We start from the raw sequence: 21,710 nt of genomic DNA, 5'->3' as shown, positions 1-21,710 counted from the left end.
GAACTGGCCTCAGACCGATCAGTCACGTTGTTGCACCATCCACCGGGCCTGCCGAGCCTGCAGCTCCTAAGACACGTCGCCCCAGAGCTCCAGCTCCAATTGATACAGTTCATGTCCGCCGCAGCGAGAGGGCCAATAAATACGATGGCTTCCGTGTAGTATTATGCAGCGCCGACGCGATTATGCGGCGCGTCTGCTGGAGCCCGCTAGAGGAAACACGGTGAACCCAGCAACAGCTTTGCAGGATTATTTGCGGGACGGCACAGAGGCCTAGCGGGATATCCCGTCCACCTACATTAACCTAAATTTTGCTCGCTTGTCCGTCGGGATATTGCAGGAATCGTTCTTATTTTAGCATTGTCCATACAGAATGCACATTATTACAACATTTTGAGATGAAAAGAAACGCAGACCAAAGCTATGCTTGTGCTTCTAAGATGCTCTTTTACAAAGAAGACATGCTTTTGGCTGAGCTGAAAGGAATCAGTCTACCAAGTACAACATTTTAGTGACCATTTGGTTGAAAACAACACGATCTATTGATGTTATCTTGTGCTACACCTGAAAGGCTGAAAATATCTCAAATGCTGAGGTGACACTGATAAGGGGTGGGCAGTGATCTCCAATTAAATTTCTTTTCGTGCAAAGTGAAGACTGTAAAATTTCAATCATTTGACAATACTAATGCAAATGGCTGAAACAAACTTCTCTCAAGAAACTTTCTGATGAGCAATTGGGGCATTCCATATAATTATTATCAGTTACTGCTCACTATCATAGGTTAAATTTTTGAGAGAGCAAGCGAGTCGTATGGCCAACAACAGAATATAACTATGTTCTGGCAGGCTGATTCCTTTCAACTCAGCCAAATGGTTATCTCTCGGCAAATTCAGCAGAAGGTTTGAGTAAATGGTTAATTAAACATATGCCACTGCAATTCTTTAGTGATGGACCAAGTATGTGCATAGTTTTTGAGGGATGGTATATCCATAGTAGTACTTTTATGGCCGAGTCTGCTAAGATGTAAATATATCTCTTTCGCAAGAGTTGAGTCATTGCGCTAATGATGGATGACAGTTCATTGTGAAAGGTTATGGCACGTCGAAAGCCATAAAGAATGCAACTGGTGCTAGTTGTGACAGGGGAAATGGTATTGTCGGAATGCACATTAGTTCCAACAAATAAGACATGCTTTTGACTTTGCTGAAAGGAATCAATCTACTGAGTGTAACATTTTAGTGATAATTTGGTAGAAAAAAGAACACAATCTTTCACTGGTATGTATGATAGGTTAATAGGTCACCCACATCATATATGTTGTGCTATACCTGAGCCAAATGCTGAGATGACAATGGAATTTTCATGCGAAGTAAAGACTATATAATTGTTTTCAATCAATTGACAGTACTAATGCAAAGGGTCCAATACAAAATTCTCTCAAGAAACTTTCTAATGTGCAATTGGGGCATTCTGCCTAAACTATTACCAATTACTGCTCACTATCATACGTTAAATATGGGAGACAGTGAACAAGCCATATGCCCAGCAACAGAATAGAACTATCTTCGGGAAGTTCAGTAATAGGTTTGAGTAAATAGATCAGGTATTCGGCTCACACTTTCTGCATCCTTTCATCAATGGATAGGAGCAGCGACAGATGTTTTCAAGATGGTGGCTTCAGACATATTGATGTATTATTTTGTAAGGTCTTTGTGAATAATTAATAAAGTGGCTGCATGCATCTCCCAGATGCAGAGGCCAGGGGTCACCCTCCTTTTCAAAAAAAAAAATTGTTTTCGAGGGATGATATATGATACCTTTGTGATGGAGTCTGCTGAGGTATAAATATACCTCTTTCGTGATGGTTGGGTGTTGCGATAATGATTGGTGATAGTTCATTGCGAATGACCAAAAGAAGTCGGGTTCCTTATGAAGCGGCAATATTTGGCTTATCCTTGATTTGGTTTTGACTGAAGAGGTAACAAGCATGACTGGATGAATATCCAGTGGCTCGGAAAATAAACAGAACTTTAAGAAGAAAAAATGGACGTTTGTGCTATAACGAAATCCAATTAAATGACTGGCGCTGAAGTTCAAGTCTTCAACCAAACATGCAGATAATAAATGGCATAACTGCCACGCCAACTCTTGGAATAGGAATAGAGTCCAACCTCTTACAATTATTGTTCTCTACCATGTCCTAGTTCTTATATAAGTAGATTTCCTTGCTACCTTCTTCTCAAGAACTATTGCTCGAGCACATTGTGGGAAAATGGTAAAGAGTGTTAGGAATGACAGGCAACAGGAACACTGGAATTGTTATCTTCTTTTTTAGGGGAACTGGCACGAGCGGTGTCTGAAGATTCTGGAAGCTACGAAGCGCACCAGTAGTCAAAGCGGCGTAAGATGACAAACAATCGTTACCGCCAAACACCAACACAGAACCCAGATGACAATGAAGGAAAACCTCAATCATTCCCGTAGGAGCACGGAAGAAGATGCTTCGCACAACAATGCACAACCACACCACCGCACTGCATACATGGTCGTCGCTGAAGAAGAAACAAACCAAACCCATAAATAAGAAGGTTTGGGAAGCCTCGATAATGGTGGCGAAGAACACATACCTCAACACCATGCTGTCCGCAGCATCCAACACATGGACGAGCACCTCGATCCGGGCCCGCCGCCCCGACATCCTACCAGTTCTGGAGCTACCATTCCGACTTTCACCCTAGTCCCGAGGCCACACAGCATCTAGGACGACCACTTCACTTCCCAAGCAGCGCTAAAACAGACACCCCGTCAAACCATACCACGACGTTTCCCCGAGCCACTGTTCTGGCTTGCTCTCATCACACTGCCTGATGCAATGTTATCTTCCATGGATGTGTAGTATCTTTATGAATGAGTCTGCTAAAATATAAGCATATCTTTTCCGCGATAGTTGCATGACAAGCCTTCCTTAAGCACTATCATGAGAGGTCAACAGCAGAATTTGAATCCTTAAGCACTATCATGAGTCTGCTAAGATATAAGAATATTTTGCAAGCAAAGTTGCATGCAAAGCCTTCCTTAAGCACTATCATGAGAAGTCAACAACCAAATTTACTTTAGACTGATACCAACAACAGTGAACCTGGCAGAGCAGGTAGTAAGAAAAGTTAAATGTAGAGAATTGTCGCCGGCAGCAAAGTCCTCTTGAATCAATTAAAAAGAAAAAGGGTATACAAGGTTTGTTCATCACCTAAGCTGCTGCATGCTGGTTCGAACATGATCAGTGTCTGATCTTATTAAATTGTTGCATGTCTAGTGGAGCCTGAGGAGGCTGGATTCCCACTTAGGGTTCTTGCTCACACAATATCGAATGACATTCTGAATCACACGAGTACTTCAACCAACCAGTTCCTGGCACCAAGTCATATAATGCATGTAAAACTTATGTTTCCTTCTACTTCTCTTTCCATACACCCCTGTTTTGATGAACAGAGAAGATGATGAATATTGTAGTTTGTAGTGAAGTCTGATATATTCCAGCTTTACCAAAACATGCACCATATGTGAGCTTTACCAAAACATGCACCATATGTTACACAGCAGTTTGGTCTTAATTCTCTTCAAGGATTTTCTGGAATGTCGCCATTTGGGCAGGTAATGGGCATTCTTTTAGTTTCTTGAAAAAACAGTACAATTTGTACTTTGGTGTCACTACATATCGGTGTGTCGATAGATGCAGGAACAATCACATGTTCATCTTCAGCAACCTCATCTACAACAACCACCCTTTCATGGAGGTCCTCAAGAGCACCAAGTGATTCTACATTTATGCATTACTCTATGGTTGGTTACACCTATGTTGTCCTTCCCAAGGGATTTTACTCCACTCATTTCTTCAACAGTTGCTAGGGTAGGACTTTAAGTGAGCATTGAGTTCATATCCTTACATACCCCTCTAGAATAAGTTCTCTCCATGGGAGATATTCATGTAGGTGATGTATTCGGTTGAGTGACTGTAATCAGAATTACATAGCATGAGCTCATTTGACAACTTTCCTGTTGGCTAATTTTCTTAAGAAGGCAAAATGATGATAACTAGTTTTCGTCGTGTTTTGGTGCAGGCCCCCCTCCAGATGTCCAGTCATTGTAGTTTCTTAGCAGCAATTCTCAGTTGGGCCACCAGACCACCGATCAAGGCCAGTACTCCATCGCCGTATGGGATTTCCTGTGATGTAGCATGTGTTTATGCCAGAATATAGAATCTCAAATGCCCTAGCTGTAAATTATGTATTCAAAATAATGTAGAAGCTAAGCTATTCTCCCTGGCTCACCTTGTTTATATTAATGAAACTATGGTGCTTTGGTAAAACTTGGACCAAACATTTTTAGCATGGTTGAAAGTTTACATCGCGTTGAAAGCCATGAAGAATGCAGTTGGCACTAGTTGTGACTGGAAAATAGCATCGTGTGTGTGGACCGCGGATTAGTTCGACGTGTGGAATGCACATTAGTTTTGACATTTCGAGATCGAAAGAAACATGGACCATAGCTAAATGTTCGTCTACAAAGAAGGTATGCTTTTTTAGAAAGGAACCAGTCTACTGAGTGCATCATCTTAGCGATCATTTGGTAAGAAGAGAAAGAACACAATCTTTCACTGGTATATGTGATGGATTATTAGGTAGGCGGCGTCATATATCTTGTGCTAAACCTTAAAGGCTGAAAAACCCTATCTCAATGCTGACGTGAGAATCAATTGATAGTACTAATGCAAACTGTCAATACAAGCTTTTGTCAAGAAACTTTCTGGTGTGCAATTGGGGCATTCTATCTAAATTATTATTAACTGCTCACTGTCATAGGTTAAATGATTGAGAGAGCGAATAAGCCAAAAGACCAGAATAGAACTATCTACACGCAGATAAATCTTAATGGGATAAATGGTTATCTCTGGACAAGTTCAGTAATAGGTTTGAGTAAATAGATCTGCTATTATAGTTTTTGAGGGATGGTATATGGATGGTACCTTTATGATTGAGTCTGCTGAGATATAGATAGATATATCTTTCACGAGAATTGAGTTGTTGCGATAATGGTTGGTGAGGCTCCTAAAAAAATAAACCAAAGTTTTAAAAAAAGGACATTGTGTTATAACAAGAGCCAATTGAATGTTTGGCGCTAAAAATTCAAGTCTTGAACAAAACATGTATATAATAAATGTTATAACTGTGCGCGCCAGCTCTTGGAATATGAATAGATTTCAATGTCTTACATGTTCACTCTTTAATCTTTATATTGTTCTCTACTATGTCCTAGTTCTTCTATAACTAGTCCGCGAAAATGCTACCTTCTCCTCAAGAATTGTAGTTGCATGCGCCAAACCCTATTGCCCGAGCGTTGCCAGAGATATAGCAAAGAGGGTTAGGAATGATAGGCAGCGGGAACACTCATGATGTTACCTTCCATGGTTGCGATTTGCGTAAAACGGTATGCATATCTTGCACATAACTCGTAGCTCATGTCTCCTGCCATTGTTGTCCAAATATCATAAAATGTATACTTTTTGCGTTTTCTTGCAGGTGTGGTGCAGTGCCAATAGGGAGTCTGGGAGATCTCTTCTAGCCCCTTGCCATGTTGTACTTAGGCTTACTTGACTACCTGCTCCGTCCATTGCGATCCTCAATGCTTAACTCGTGAGGTCTGATAGTAGCATGTATTGGCGACCGTCATTTTGTTCTCTTTTGAGCTGTATTACAGTCGTCCCAATTGTGGTTGGCAACTACTTTGGTTATTCTTAATACGAGACGAGAGCTAAGAATGACCGTCAACCCTAGGATGATTGCTAGCACAATAGTAACCCAACTCTGCTAAGTCAATAGCGGTGTTACAATAATCAAGTTGTAGAGCACCTGTGCCTAGTAGCTGTATAGCTTGTCATCTTTGACGACATTGTTGTTGATTTTACAACTCCTATGGTTTCTACTCCAACAATTGACGATGGCACGCTGCTGCAAGTCAGCATTTCACAGGATGCATGACTTGTGGATTATGCCCCTACTCTTTCTCTTGTACCTTGTCATATCCGACGCCATTACTATTTGCTCACCCTGTTTATATAAGTGAAATATGGAGCACTGGTAACATTTGGACCGAACCTTTCTACTATGTGTGATAGGTTTTGACTCATCGAAAACCACAAACAATGTACTTCCTCCGTCCCAAAATAAGTGTCTTGACTTTGTACTAACTTTAGTACAAAATTGTACTAAGATTGAGACACTTAATTTGGGATGGAGGGAGTAGTTAGTACTAGTTGTGATAGGAAGCAAAATGGCAGTGCAACATTTTGATATCAAAAGAAATGCATATCAAATCTATACTTATCCTTCTAAAAATATTATTCTACAAAGAAGACATGCTTGTGTCTTAGCCTAAAGGAATCAGTCTACTGAGCGCCAAACTGGGACTTGTTTTACAAACAATTGCAGGTGCATTATGCTCTGCTGCTGAAAACTGTACCATATAAGCACACTGTATCTTACACGATTCATAAATCTCATGATCTATTGACGAAAAGGGGTTTCCCCCCTTTTTCAACCCTTTTTCGTCAATAGATCATGATTCAATAGATCTATTACTTTCCAATATGTATACCTATCTAGAAAATGGAATTCATATCAATAAACCATCCATGCATTGTACAAAAACTGACAGATAGAATTATGTACTACGAGGTAAAGCCTTCGCTGCTGTTAGAAGGGAGAGAGGTATTTGGTGAAATAGTTGTTGTATTGCTTGAGCCTCGTGGGCATATATATAGGAGTATAATAACCAACTTGGAGTACAAGACAAGGTAGAAACAAATCCTAGTCTATCTCGTCTTTCCTAATAATCAATATACTCAACATCCCCCCGCAGTCACGACGGTACCGACGCAGACGGTGAGACTGGAGAAGAATCTGAAGGCAAGCCGACGGACACCCCCCCTCCCATAGTCGTAACAGTCGATGCATCGCGGAAGTCGTGGCTGGAGTGAAAACCGACGAGGTTGCTCAAGCAAGGTGGTAGCCCTTTGTGCCGTTTGTCGATGTAGCCGAGAGCGTAGGGTGGTGTAGTCGTGGTCGAGGTAGCCGTGCGAAGAATGCCATGGTCGATGTTGAGTCTGGGTGGCCGGTTTCGAGGAAGTGTTATAAGGGAGAGACATGGATTGTTGCGGAATATGATGGTTGTATTATTGAGCCTTGAGGGCGAGTATATATTAAGTACAAGACTTGAGGGCAAGGCGCCCCTCCTGGAGATAAGGTAGGAGGCAGAGAAAAAGACTTATACTCCCCCCGTCCAAAAATACTTGTATCTTTTCCCCACCCCTGCCGCCGCTCCCGCGAGCGGGCCGAGGGAACCCTAGCTTCCCCTCCTCTGGCCTCCTCCTCCCTCGCCGTCGCCTATGGGTGCCGCCGGGCGAAGCCCGGTCTGCGTGGGCGGCGGCCGGGTCGCATCCTCTCCTCCTCGCGGAGCTCCTGGCCGGCGCGGGACGGTGGGCTGCAGGAGGCGTCAGGCTGTGGTGGGGCTTGGCGGCGCGGATCCGGGAGCTCTTGGTGGTGCCGGCGTGTCGGCCCCGCTGGTGCTTCGTGGTGGCGCGGTGGCTGCCTGGTGGGGCGTGCGTGGGCGCGATTCGGCGGCGGTGGCGGCGGATCTGGCCAGGCGCCGCGGGTTGCGGGCGGTGTGTGCGGCGGCTGGGGACCGGCTTCAGGCTCCCGGCGGCTGCGAGGGTTCCTCTCCACCGCGGGCGTGCGGCGGTGGTGCGGCTCGGCCAGTGGCGGTCCGGCGACCGGGTGGTGGTGGCCGGCGGTGCGCGTGGTGGTGGTGCCTTCACTTGGCGGCGGGGCGGTCCGGTGGTGTTGGGTGGCCGGTGTCGCGACCCCGGCCCAGATCTGGGCCCGTATGGCCCCATCTGGGTCCTAGCGGGCTGGCTACAGCTCGGCCTTGACGCTCTCTGTGCGGGGAGGTAGGGGAGCGGCTTGGACAGGGGCGGCGACGCCGACGGCGTGCCGGCTGCAGTGCGAAGGCGGGAACTTTACGGGCCTCGGAGATCCCGGCCAGGCCTGTGTGGCCACGGGCCTGGTATGTTCCTGCTATTGCGTCCGGTCAGCTACCGTCGTTGACGGTGGAGGTGGAGCCCTCCCGCGTGCCGACGGTGTTGCTGCCCTCCGGCTCCTCTTCTTCATTGTGCAGGCCATGCTTCGTGGTGACGTGGTGAGACAGCGTGGGAAGCTTCTTGACCGGGTTGGCGCTGGGTGGTGGTTGGTTTGGTGGCAAGCTCTGGAGTGCCTGAGGTGGAGGTTGGGATCGAGAGAAATCCATGTTGGCTTGGCCGACACCGACGCGGTGGCGCATGAGGGTGCCGCCGGACCTTCCTGTAGGGCGTCGGGGCTACCCTTCTTCTCTCCTCACCGCGTACCGGGGGAAACCCTTGGCAGCAGCGTCATCATCGTCGCGTCCCTTCTTAGAGGTGTTGATTGGTACCGGCGCTTCGGAGGCTCGGAGCTTGGTGGGCAATCTCCGGTGGATGCAGATGTCTCGAGGCTTCTTCGTTTTTTGTCGATCCGCCATTGTCGGCATTTGTTTCTCTTATATTTTTTCTTTCATTTCTTTTGGGCGTGACTGTGCTGCTTCCACCCCAGCATCTATCGTTGGTTGTCTCAGTTGGTTGCTTTGTTACAAAGCGGGGGAAACCCTTTTTCGATAGGAGACAGATTACAAACCCTAGACTACCAAATACATGTATTCCAAATATATCTCTAACAGCTGCTCGCGAATGGAGCAAAACCGTGCATCTACTCAATCATTCTTCTTACAGGCCGCCGACCCGACCAACTGCAGGTTTGCTCTGCTTCATTTTGACGATGCTAAGAAGATCGCCAAAGAGCGAGTCTTCTGGCCTGCTTGCTTTATTCTGTTGCTTCCGGGAAAGTGATGGAGTTGCTCCATTCGTTTTTGAGAAAGTTCATCTGCACTAGTATACACATATGCGGCGTTCAGTTGAAGAGGGCGGTGAGGTAGAGCTATTGCACAAGGATACTGGGCTCGGGGAGGATGTTGACCTCGGAAACAATGAACGTCGCCGGCGGAGGGGTGCTCTGGACGCCGTTTAGGTTATCTTAGCGAAGTACAATCTGAAAGACGACGAGTGGCTAAGTAAATTGTATGCGGATAGAGAAACACGGGCCTTTTCTTATGGGAGTGATATATTCTCACTGACCTAGACTTTCGCACTGCTTTATATATGAAGCAACACATAAAAATACATGAACGAAAGATACAATATGGCGAGAGACTCCCTTACAAAGAAGATCGAAAGATACAACAAAAAACCTAGAACAAGCCTAAGATCTCGCCGAGGCCCGACCGAGGACTCCTGAACTCCACGACAACGTCCCCAAGAGGGTGACATCGCCGCTACCGAGTCCGAAGAAACATAATTTTTTTTTCATCCGAAGCCCTAGGACAAGGATGAGAATGACAACAACGTCTTCAAGAAGCAAGTGGCACCCACAGGAGCCACTATCGCAAGTGCCAGAAACACGAGCTTTCGCTCGGAAACTCACTTGCACCACTGAGAGGACTTCCAGTCACCACCGCAGTGAGGGTCGACCCATCACTGCCAGAATAGACCAGAGCTTCCAGCCACCACATCCCTCGCCGCTCGCACTGCCAAGAGGTGAAACCACCATCTCTACCATCAAGCCTGTCGGAAAGCCAACTGTGAAGCCCACGAGACTGCCGCCCTGGCATCCATGCCCCTAGTCACTGCCAACCATCCACATCACGCCCCCAACCTCAGTAGTAGAAGGTAAAGGCACCTTTCACTCCTAACCCGACATCAGCCATCAGGTGGGTCGGTATCATCACCGTAGGAAATGCCCATGCCTATGTTCCCAGCCGCTTTTGGTGGACCTGAGGATACAACCCAATGACTATCGACGGCCGCCAAACACGCTCGAATGTCATGTCATCGCCATATCCATATTCTCTATGCTGATCCATCCGATGACACAGCAGCGCCTGGGGAGCGCGACTCGAACCAACGCAATGAACATGCAACAAGCGAGAAGAGCACAACACGAAGGCAACCAATGCGGACCAAATCAGCCCTATGAACCTGCAAGCCATCGGACATCGTCCACCACCACGCACCTGATTCGCGGCCCCTGCCGAAGACATCAACGACCCAACCACGCCGGTACACGTCCGCCTTCGGGTGACCCACGGCGACCCAGATTGCACCGCTATGAAAACAACAACATTGCCGTCCCATCGCCGCCCGGAAGAACACGAGCAGCGCCACCGCGCTGAGTCCGTGTTAAAACACCAGATATGCGCTGCCCACACACTCGCACCCACCACATCACCGCCGCAGCACCTAGTACCGCCCGAGCCACAGCCCATACAAAGCATGGACGAGGAAGCTAGCCCGAGCCATCCATGGCCCTCGCCGCGGGCACCCGCTGACGCTCGAGCAGGATGAAATCACAGCACCACCACATCCACACCCGCGCGCACCACACCACGACCACCACGGCACAGTCCCACTGCCCGAGCACCAAGGCAGAGACCGATGTCCAGAGCCCGCGCCGCCAACCGCACCGACCACCTCTGCCCCGCAACATGCACCACCTACCACCCCGTCTGTCGCGCAGCCACCACGCTTTCACCTCCTAGCTCTAGCGCGCTGCCGCAAGGCACGCACCAAGGCCACCACGCAAGGAGGCGAGAAGACCCCTCTGGTGCCAGCCAGGCTTTGCCTGATCTCGCCCTCTGCCACCAGCGAGGGAGGGGGAGGGGAGAGTCTCCAATATCTTCAGGGTGATATTCTCTGTGTAGATATTGCAGCCACACTCCAAAGTGAACATGGATGCCATCATGACAGATGTTCTTGAGATAAACAATATTGAAGAACTTCCACCACAATATATTTGAAACGAAAATACTAACATGCAAACATTCCCTGGTAGGGGAATGGCAAGCGAATGATTTTGGAGCATTTTAGGTGGTAGGAGATGGCAAATTCTGCCCGTTTTTGCCGCAAATTTTTCTTCCTTTTTAGAAATTGCCATGTGTACCAGAAGAAATTGTCATGCGTCTCTGATGAAGAAACTGTGAGCAAAAACGTTCGCAAATGCCACCCCTCTCGGTGAACATTCGCCAACTATTGCGGTCCTTTGGAAAAATATGATGAAAGGATGCTCAGAGTGAACCTCCAAAGGAGAACTATGGTTTTGCTGTTGTGGATGAAGATCACAAGTTCACGGTGTCTAAATAGCACAACTCGCTGTATCAGACTTCATATAAAGTGGCAGCAAAGGCTGCAGAGAACGTTGAAGGTCAAAGATTTTTGATCAGCTCGTGGAGCAAGTTGAACTTCTTCTACAAGTTAAGTTGCATGACAACCCTTCCTTAAGCACTATCGTTAGAAGTCAACAGACAAATTTGCTTCAGAACGATACCAGCAACAGTGAACCTCGCAGAGCAAGTAGTTAAAAAAAAGTAGAGAATCGTCGCCGGCAGCAAAGCCCTCTTGAATCAAGTAAAAAGGAAAAATGTAGACAAGGTATGTTCCAAGGTTTTTAATTTCGGAAACAAAATAATTTTGGACCTCGCTGAAATATGCGAAAATTCAAAAATTATTTCGGATTTTGAGATTTCAAATTTCACTTAATTTTAATGAATTCTGACATAATTTAAATTCATTTTAAAATCAGTTTGAAAATGCCTCGAAATTCTAGGGTTAAAAATATTTCGGACCCCACTCAAATTTGTGAAATTTCGGAAATTCCGTTGAAAATTTTAACCCTGGTATGTTCATCACCTAAGCTGCTCCATGTTGGATTGAACGTGATCAGTGTCTGATCTTATTTAATTGTTGTAGGTGAAGGAAATATGCCCTAGAGACAATAATAAAGTTGTTATTTATATTTCCTTGTATCATGATAAATGTTTATTATTCATGCTAGAATTGGTACATGTGTGAATACATAGATAAACAAAATGTCCCTAGTATGCCTCTACTTGACTATCTCGTTAATCAAAGATGGTTAAGTTTTCTAGCCATAGACATGTGTTGTCATTTGATGAACGGGATCACATCATTAGAGAATGATGTGATGGACAAGACCCATCCATTAGCTTAGCACTATGATCGTTTAGTTTATTGCTATTGCTTTCTTCATGACTTATACATGTTCCTATAAGTATGAGATTATGCAACTCTCGAATACCGGAGGAACACTTAGTGTGATATCAAACATCACAACGTAACTGGATGATTATAAAGATGCTCTACAGGTGTTTCCGATGGTGTTTGTTGGGTTGGCATAGATCGAGATTAGGATTTGTCACTCCGTGTTTCGGAGAGGTATCTCTGGGCCCTCTCGGTAATGCACATCACTATAAGCCTTGCAAGCAATGTGACTAATGAGTTAGTTGCGGGATGAGGCATTACGGAACGAGTAAAGAGACTTGCCGGTAACGAGATTGAACTAGGTATGATGATACCGACGATCGAATCTCGGACAAGTAACATACCGATGACAAAGGAAACAACGTATGCTGTTATGCGGTTTGACCGATAAAGATCTTCGTAGAATATGTAGGAACCAATATGAGCATCCAGGTTCCGCTATTGGTTATTGACCGGAGATGTGTCTCGGTCATGACTACATAGTTCTCGAACCCGTAGGGTCCGCACGCTTAACGTTCGATGAAGATTCGTATTATGAGTTTATGTGTTTTGATGTATCGAAGGTTGTTCGGAGTCCCGGATGAGATCACGGACATGACGAGGAGTCTCAAAATGGTCGAGACATAAAGATTGATATATTGGAAGGTTATATTCGGACACCGGAATGGTTCCGAAGTGTATCAGGTATTTTCCGGAACCCGGAGGTTACCGGAACCCCCCGGGGGATTAATGGGCCACAATGGGCCTTAGTGGAGAAGAGAGAGGGCCGGCCAGAGGTGGCGAACACCCCCCTTTCCCAGTCCGAATTGGACAAGGGGAGTGGGCGGTGCTCCCCTCCTTCCTTCTCTTCTCTCCTCTTTCCCTTCTTCTCCTACTTGGACTAGGAAAAGGGGGGATTGATTCCTACTTGGACTAGGAGTCCAAGTAGGTCTTTCCCCATGGTGAGCCCCCTCCTAGGGCCGGCCTCCTCTCCTCTACCCTTTATATACGTGGGAAGGGGGCACCCCAAAGGCACATCAAAGTTTTTCTTAGTCGTGTGCGGTGCCCCCCTCCACGGTTACACACCTCGGTCATATCGTCGTAGTGCTTAGGCGAAGCCCTGCGCCGGTAACTTCATCATCACCGTCGCCACGCCGTCGCGCTGACGGAACTCTCCCTCGGCCTCAACTGAATCAAGAGTACGAGGGACGTCATCGAGTTGAACGTGTGCTGAACACGGAGGTGCCGTACGTTTGGTGCTAGGATCGGTCGGATCGTGAAGACGTACGACTACATCAACCGCGTTGATATAACGCTTCCCCTTTCGGTCTACGAGGGTACGTGGACACACTCTCCCCGCCCGTTGCTATGCTTCTCCTAGATAGATCTTGCGTGATCGTAGGATTTTTTTTTTGAAATTACTGCATTCCCCAACAGTGGCATCCGAGCCAGGTCTATGCGTAGATGTTATATGCACAAGTAGAACACAAAGAGTTGTGGGCGATAATAGTCATACTGCTTACCAGCATGTCATACTTTGATTCGGCGGTATTGTTGGATGAAGCAGCCCAGACCGACATTACATGACCGCGCTCATGAGACTGGTTCTACCGACGTGCTTCGCACACAGGTGGTAGTGGGTGTCTGTTTCTCCATTTTTAGTTGAATCGAGTGTGGCTAAGCCCGGTCCTTGTTGGAGGTTAAAACAACACACTTTACGAAAAATCGTTGTGGTTTTGATACGCAGGTAAGAACGGTTCTTGCTAAGCCCGTAGCAGCCACGTAAAACTTGCAACAACAAAGTAGAGGGCGTCTAACTTGTTTTTGCTGGGCATGTTGTGATGTGATATGGTCAAGACGTGATGATATATAAATTGTTGTATGAAATGATCATGTTTTGTAAAAGTTATCGGCAACTGGCAGGAGGCTTATGGTTGTCGCTTTATTGTATGAAATGCAATCGCCATGTAATTGCTTTACTTTATCACTAAGCGGTGGCGATAGTCGTAGAAGCAATAGTTGGCAAGACAACAACGATGCTTCGATGGAGATCAAGGTATCAAGCCGGTGACGATGGTGATCATGACGGTGCTTTGGAGATGGAGATCAAAGGCACAAGATGATGATGGCCATATCATATCACTTATATTGATTGCATGTGATGTTTATCCTTTATGCATCTTATTTTTCTTAGTTCGACGGTAGCATTATAAGATGATCTCTCACTAAATTTCAAGGTATAAGTGTTCTCCCTGAGTATGCAACGTTGCTACAGTTCGTCGTGCCGAGACACCACGTGATGATCGGGTGTGATAAGCTCTACGTTCACATACAACGGGTGCAAGCCAGTTTTGCACACGCAGAATACTCGGGTTAAACTTTACGAGCCTAGCATATGCAGATATGGCCTCGGAACACTGAGACCGAAAGGTCGAACGTGAATCATATAGTAGATATGATCAACATAGATATGTTCACCATTGAAAACTACTCCATCTCACGTGATGATCGGACATGGTTTAGTTGATATGGATCACGTGATCATTTAGATGACTAGAGGGATGTCTATCTAAGTGGGAGTTCTTAAGTAATATGATTAATTGAACTTTAATTTATCATGAACTTAGTACCTGATAGTATTTTGCATGTCTATGTTGTTGTAGATCAATGGCCCGTGCTACTGTTCCTTTGAATTTTAATGCATTTCTAGAGAAAGCTACGTTGAAAGATGATGGTAGCAACTACACGGACTGGGCCCGTAACTTGAGGATTATACTCATTGCTGCACAGAAGAATTACGTCCTAGAAGCACCGCTAGGTGCAAGACCCACTGCAGGAGCAACACTGGACGTTGTGAGCGTCTGGCAGAGCAAAGCTGATGACTACTCGATAGTTCAGTGTGCCATGCTTTATGGCTTAGAACCGGGACTTCAACGACGTTTTGAACGTCATGGAGAATATGAGATGTTTCAGGAGTTGAAGTTAATATTTCAAGCAAATGCCCTGATTGAGAGATATGAAGTCTCCAATAAGTTCTATAGCTGCAAAATGGAGGAGAATAGTTCTGTCAGTGAACATATACTCAGAATGTCTGGGTACCACAACCACTTGACTCAACTGGGAGTTAATCTTCCTGATGATAGTGTCATTGACAGAGTTCTTCAATCACTGCCACCAAGCTACAAAAGCTTTGTGATGAACTATAATATGCAAGGGATGAACAAGACTATTCCCGAGCTCTTCGCGATGCTAAATGCTGCGGAGGTAGAAATCAAGAAGGAGCATCAAGTGTTGATGGTCAACAAGACCACTAGTTTCAAGAAAAAGGGTAGAGGGAAGAAGGGGAACTTCAAGAAGAACGGCAAGCAAGTTGCTGCTCAAGTGAAGAAGCCCAAGTCTGTACCTAAGCCTGAGACTGAGTGCTTCTACTGCAAAGGGACTGGTCACTGGAAGCGGAACTGCCCCAACTATTTGGCGGATAAGAAGGATGCCAAGGTGAACAAAGGTATATGTGATATACATGTTATTGATGTGTACCTTACTAATGCTCGTAGTAGTGCCTAGGTATTTGATACTGGTTCTATTGCTAATATTTGCAACTCGAAACAGGGACTACGGATTAAGCGAAGATTGGCTAAGGACGAGGCGACGATGCGCGTTGGAAATGATTCCAAAGTCGATGTGATCGCCGTCGGCACGCTACCTCTACATCTACCTTCGGGATTAGTTTTAGACCTGAATAATTGTTATTTGGTGCCAGCGTTAAGCATGAACATTATATCTGGATCTTGTTTGATGCGAGACAGTTGTTCATTTAAATTAAAGAATAATGGTTGTTCTATTAATATGAGTAATATCTTTTATGGTCATGCAACCTTGATGAGTGGTCTATTTTTGCTGAATCTCGATAGTAGTGATACACATATTCATAGTATTGAAGCCAAAAGATATAAGTTTAATAATGATAGTGCAACTTATTTGTGGCACTGCCGTTTGGGTCATACTGGTGTAAAGCGCATGAAGAAACTCCATGTTGATGGGCTTTTGGAATCACTTGATGCTTGCGAACCATGCCTCATGGGCAAGATGACTAAGACTCCGTTCTCCGGAACTATGGAGCGAGCAACAAACTTGTTGGAAATAATAGATACAGATGTATGCGGTCCGATGAGTGTTGAGGCTCTGATACGTCTCCAATGTATCTATAATTTATGAAGTATTCATGCTATTATATTATCCTTCTAGGATGTTTTATATGCATTTATATGCTATTTTATATGATTTTTGGGACTAACCTATTAACCTAGAGCCCAGTGCCAGTTTCTGTTTTTTTCCTTGTTTTTGAGTATCGCAGAAAAGGAAAACCAAACGGAGTCCAATTGACCTGAAACTTGACGGAGCTTATTTTTGGACCAGAAGAAGGCCATGGAGTAAAAGAGTTGGGCCAGAAGAGTCCCGGGCTGCCCACGAGGGTGGGAGGCGCGCCCACCCCCTGGGCACGCCCCCTACCTCGTGGACAGCCTGGAGATCCCCCTGACTTGTTCTCGACGCCAAAAGCTCTTATATATACACAAACCCCCAGAACATAACCTAGATCGGGAGTTCCGCCGCCGCAAGCCTCTGTAGCCACCGAAAACCAATCTAGACCCGTTCCGGCACCCTGCCGGACGGGGAATCCTTCACCGGTGGCCATCTTCATCATCCCGGCGCTCTCCATGACGAGGAGGGAGTAGTTCACCCTCGGGGTTGAGGTATGTACCAGTAGCTATTTGTTTGATCTCTCTCTCTCTCTCTCTCGTGTTCTTGAGGTGGTACGATCTTGATGTATCGCGAGCTTTGCTATTATAGTTGGATCTTATGATGTTTCTCCCCCTCTACACTCTTGTAATGGATTGAGTTTTCCCTTTGAAGTTATCTTATTGGATTGAGTCTTTAAGGATTTGAGAACACTTGATGTATGTCTTGCATGTTCTTACTTGTGGTGACAATGGGATATCACGTGATCCACTTGATGTATGTTTTGGTGATCAACCTGCAGGTTCCGTGCCCTCGTGAACTTATGCATAGGGGTTGGCACACGTTTTCGTCTTGACTCTCCGGTAGAAACTTTGGGGCACTCTTTGAAGTTCTTTGTGTTGGTTGAATAGATGAATCTGAGATTGTGTGATGCATATCGTATAATCATACCCACGGATACTTGAGGTGGCATTGGAGTATCTAGGTGACATTAGAGTTTTGGTTGATTTGTGTCTTAAGGTGTTATTCTAGTACGAACTCTATGATAGATCTAACGGAAAGAATAGCTTCATGTTATTTTACTACGGACTCTTGAATAGATCGATCAAAAAGGATAAGTTTGAGGTGGTTTCGTACCCTACCATAATCTCTTCGTTTGTTCTCCGCTATTAGTGACTTTGCAGTTACTCTTTGTTGCATGTTGAGGGATAGTTATATGATCCAATTATGTTATTATTGTTGACAGAACTTGCACTAGTGAAAGTATGAACCCTAGGCCTTGTTTCCTAGCATTGCAATACCGTTTACGCTCACTTTTATCATTAGTTACCTTGCTATTTTTATATTTTCAGATTACAAAAACCTATGTCTACCATGCATATTGCACTTGTATCACCATCTCTTCGCCGAACTAGTGCACCTATACAATTTACCATTGTATTGGGTGTGTTGGGGACACAAGATACTCTTTGTTATTTGGTTGCAGGGTTGCTTGAGAGAGACCATCTTCATCCTACGCCTCCCACGGATTGATAAACCTTAGGTCATCCACTTGAGGGAAATTTTCTACTGTCCTACAAACCTCTGCACTTGGAGGCCCAACAACGTCTACAAGAAGAAGGTTGTGTAGTAGACATCAAGCAGTTTCTGGCGCCGTTGCCGGGGAGGTGAGTGCTTGAAGGTATATCTTTAGATCTTGCAATCGAATCTTTTTGTTTCTTGTTTTATCACTAGTTTAGTCTATAAAAGAAAACTACAAAAAAATGGAATTAAGGGTACCTCATATGCTTCATCTTTTTAATGTCTTTCGTGAAAATGATGGGAAGGAAAATTGTGCCAAAGTGTTAGAAGAAGAATGCATTAGAATGTTTGGCACTAAATCTTTGAGTGATGAGCATGATTGCAATGTTATTAGTATGAACTCTTTGAATATCCATAGTACTAATGATGATTGCAGTAGTCATGATGAAAATGTCTCTTATAAGCATGTCAATTTTTGTGGAATACATAGAGCTTGCAAGTACATACCAAATAGGGAAGATAGATTTTGGAAGAGGCATAAGTATTTGGAAACTAAATGGTTGCAAGAAAGGCTTGATGATTGTGCTGAAAGATTCAATATTTATCGCCATCCTTGTGAACTTTGCAATGAACATGGTCATTTAAAGCTCCAATGCTATTTGTTTCATGATCAAATCGTGTCCAAAAATTGTGATAACTTGATTACCCTTGAGCATCATAAAGACCTTAGTCTTCTTTTGGGGTATGAAGAAATGAAACGTATAACTGAGGGTATTCCAAAATTTAATCTTGATAGATTTCTTGATTTTGATCTAGAAGAAATTTTTATGTATTGTGCGGTGAATTGCATTGAAAATCCTTATATTGCCAATTACATAAAGACAAGAAAACAAATAGAAGATGAAGAGAATACTAATGAAAGGGAAGATACTTCCCAATATCCTCCTATTATTTCTTATGATGAATCAGGTAACGAGGAGGAGCTTTCTATTCAACCAATCTCATTAATAAGGAGCTCAAAAAAGAGGGTTAAACCCACACATGATGTGAAGAATAAAAAGAAAAGACGGAGAAACAAAGGTATCCCACCCAAATGATGTTGCTCCTATTACTTATTGTGATGATGATAATTGCTATACTATTGGTGCTATCCATACTATTAATGGTGAGAGTGATTATGCTTATGATATGAAAAGGCCCAAGCTTGGGGATGCTATGTTTGATGAGAATGACATGTTTGAGAATTTATTTGCTGCAATTAATGTTTGTCCCAAGCTTGGGGATGCTATGTTTAATGAAGATGATATTTTTAGCCTCCGACGGATTGATAAACCTTAGGTCATCGACTTGAGGGAAATTTGCTACTGTGCTACAAACCTCTGCACTTGGAGGCCCAACAACGTCTACAAGAAGAAGGTTGTGTAGTAGACATCAGCGGCGGGTATCGTTATTTTCTGACCTTCACAGATGATTTGAGCAGATATGGGTATATCTACTTGATGAAACATAAGTCTGAAACATTTGAAAAGTTCGAAGAATTTCAGAGTGAAGTGGAAAATCATCATAACAAGAAAAGAAAGTTTCAACGATCTGATCGTAGAGGTGAATATTTGAGTTACGAGTTTGGTCTTCATTTGAAACAATGTGGAATAGTTTCGTAACTCACGCCACCTGGAACACCACAGCGTAATGGTGTGTCCGAACGTCGTAACCGCACTTTATTAGATATGGTGCGATCTACGATGTCTCTTACTGATTTACCGCTATCGTTTTGGGCTTATGCTTTAGAGACGGTTGCATTCACGTTAAATGGGCACCATCTAAATCCGTTGAGATGACACCTTATGAACTGTGGTTTGGCAAGAAACCAAAGTTATCGTTTCTTAAAGTTTGGGGGCTGTGATGCTTATGTGAAAAAGCTTCAACCTGATAAGCTCGAACCCAAATCGGAGAAATGTGTCTTCATAGGATACCCAAAGGAAACTGTTGGGTACACCTTGTATCACAGATCCGAAGGCAAGATATTCGTTGCTAAGAATGGATCCTTTCAAGAGAAGGAGTTTCTCTCGAAAGAAGTGAGTGGGAGGAAAGTAGAACTTGATGAGGTAATTGTACCTGCTCCCGAATTGGAAAGTAGTTCATCACAGAAATCAGTTCCAGTGATTCCTACACCAATTAGTGAGGAAGCTAATGATAGTTATCATGAAACTTCAGATCAAGTTACTACCGAACCTCATAGGTCAACCAGAGTAAGATCCGCACCAGAGTGGTACAGTAATCCTGTTTTGGAGGTCATGTTACTTGACCATGACGAACCTACGAACTATGAGGAAGCGATGATGAGCCCAGATTCCGCGAAATGGCTTGAGGCCATGAAATCTGAGATGGGATCCATGTATGAGAACAAAGTATGGATTTTGGTTGACTTTCCCGATGATTGGCAAGCCATAGAGAATAAATGGATCTTCAAGAAGAAGACTGACGCTGACGGTAATGTTACTGTTTACAAAGCTCGACTTGTTGCGAAAGGTTTTTGACAAGTTCAAGGCGTTGACTATGATGATACTTTCTCACCCGTAGCGATGCTTAAGTCTGTCCGAATCATGTTAGCAATTGCCGCATTTTATGATTATGAAATTTGGCAAATGGATGTCAAAACTGCATTCCTGAATGGATTTCCGGAAGAAGAGTTGTATATGATGCAACCAGAAGGTTTTATCGATCCAAAGGACGCTAACAAAGTGTGTAAGCTCCAGCGATCCATTTATGGACTGGTGCAAGCCTCTCGGAGTTGGAATAAACATTTTGATAGTGTGATCAAAGCATATGGTTTTATACAGACTTTTGGAGAAGCCTGTATTTACAAGAAAGTGAGTGGGAGCTCTGTAGTATTTCTAATCTTATATGTGGATGACATATTATTGATTGGAAATGATATAGAATTTCTAGATAGCATAAAGGGATACTTGAATAAGAGTTTTTCTATGAAAGACCTCGGTGAAGCTGCTTACATATTGGGCATCAAGATCTATAGAGATAGATCAAGACGCTTAATTGGACTTTCACAAAGCACATACCTTGATAAAGGTTTGAAGAAGTTCAAAATGGATCAAGCAAAGAAAGGGTTCTTGCCTGTGTTACAAGGTGTGAAGTTGAGTCAGACTCAATGCCCGACCACTACAGAAGATAGAGAGAAAATGAAAGTCATTCCCTATGCTTCAGCCATAGGTTCTATCATGTATGCAATGCTGTGTACCCGACCTGATGTGTGCCTTGCTATTAGTATAGCAGGGAGGTACCAAAGTAATCCAGGAGTGGATCACTGTACAGTGGTCAAGAACATCCTGAAATACCTGAAGAGGACTAAGGATATGTTTCTCGTTTATGGAGGTGACAAAGAGCTCGTTGTAAATGGTTATGTCGATGCAAGCTTTGACACTGATCCGGATGAATCTAAGTCACAAACCGGATACGTATTTATATTGAACGGTGGAGCTGTCAGTTGGTGCAGTTCTCAGCAAAGCGTCATGGCGGGATCTACGTGTGAAGCGGAGTACATAGCTGCTTCGGAAGCAGCAAATGAAGGAGTCTGGATGAAGGAGTTCATATCCGATCTAGGTGTCATACCTAGTGCATCGGGTCCAATAAAAATCTTTTGTGACAATACTGGAGCAATAGCCTTGGCGAAGGAATCCAGATTTCACAAGAGAATCAAGCACATCAAGAGATGCTTCAATTC

This window comes from Aegilops tauschii, chromosome 5 (genome assembly GCF_002575655.3).
Source record: "Aegilops tauschii subsp. strangulata cultivar AL8/78 chromosome 5, Aet v6.0, whole genome shotgun sequence".
Classification (NCBI taxonomy): Eukaryota; Viridiplantae; Streptophyta; class Magnoliopsida; order Poales; family Poaceae; genus Aegilops; species Aegilops tauschii.
Note: the sequence above shows the minus strand (reverse complement) of the source record.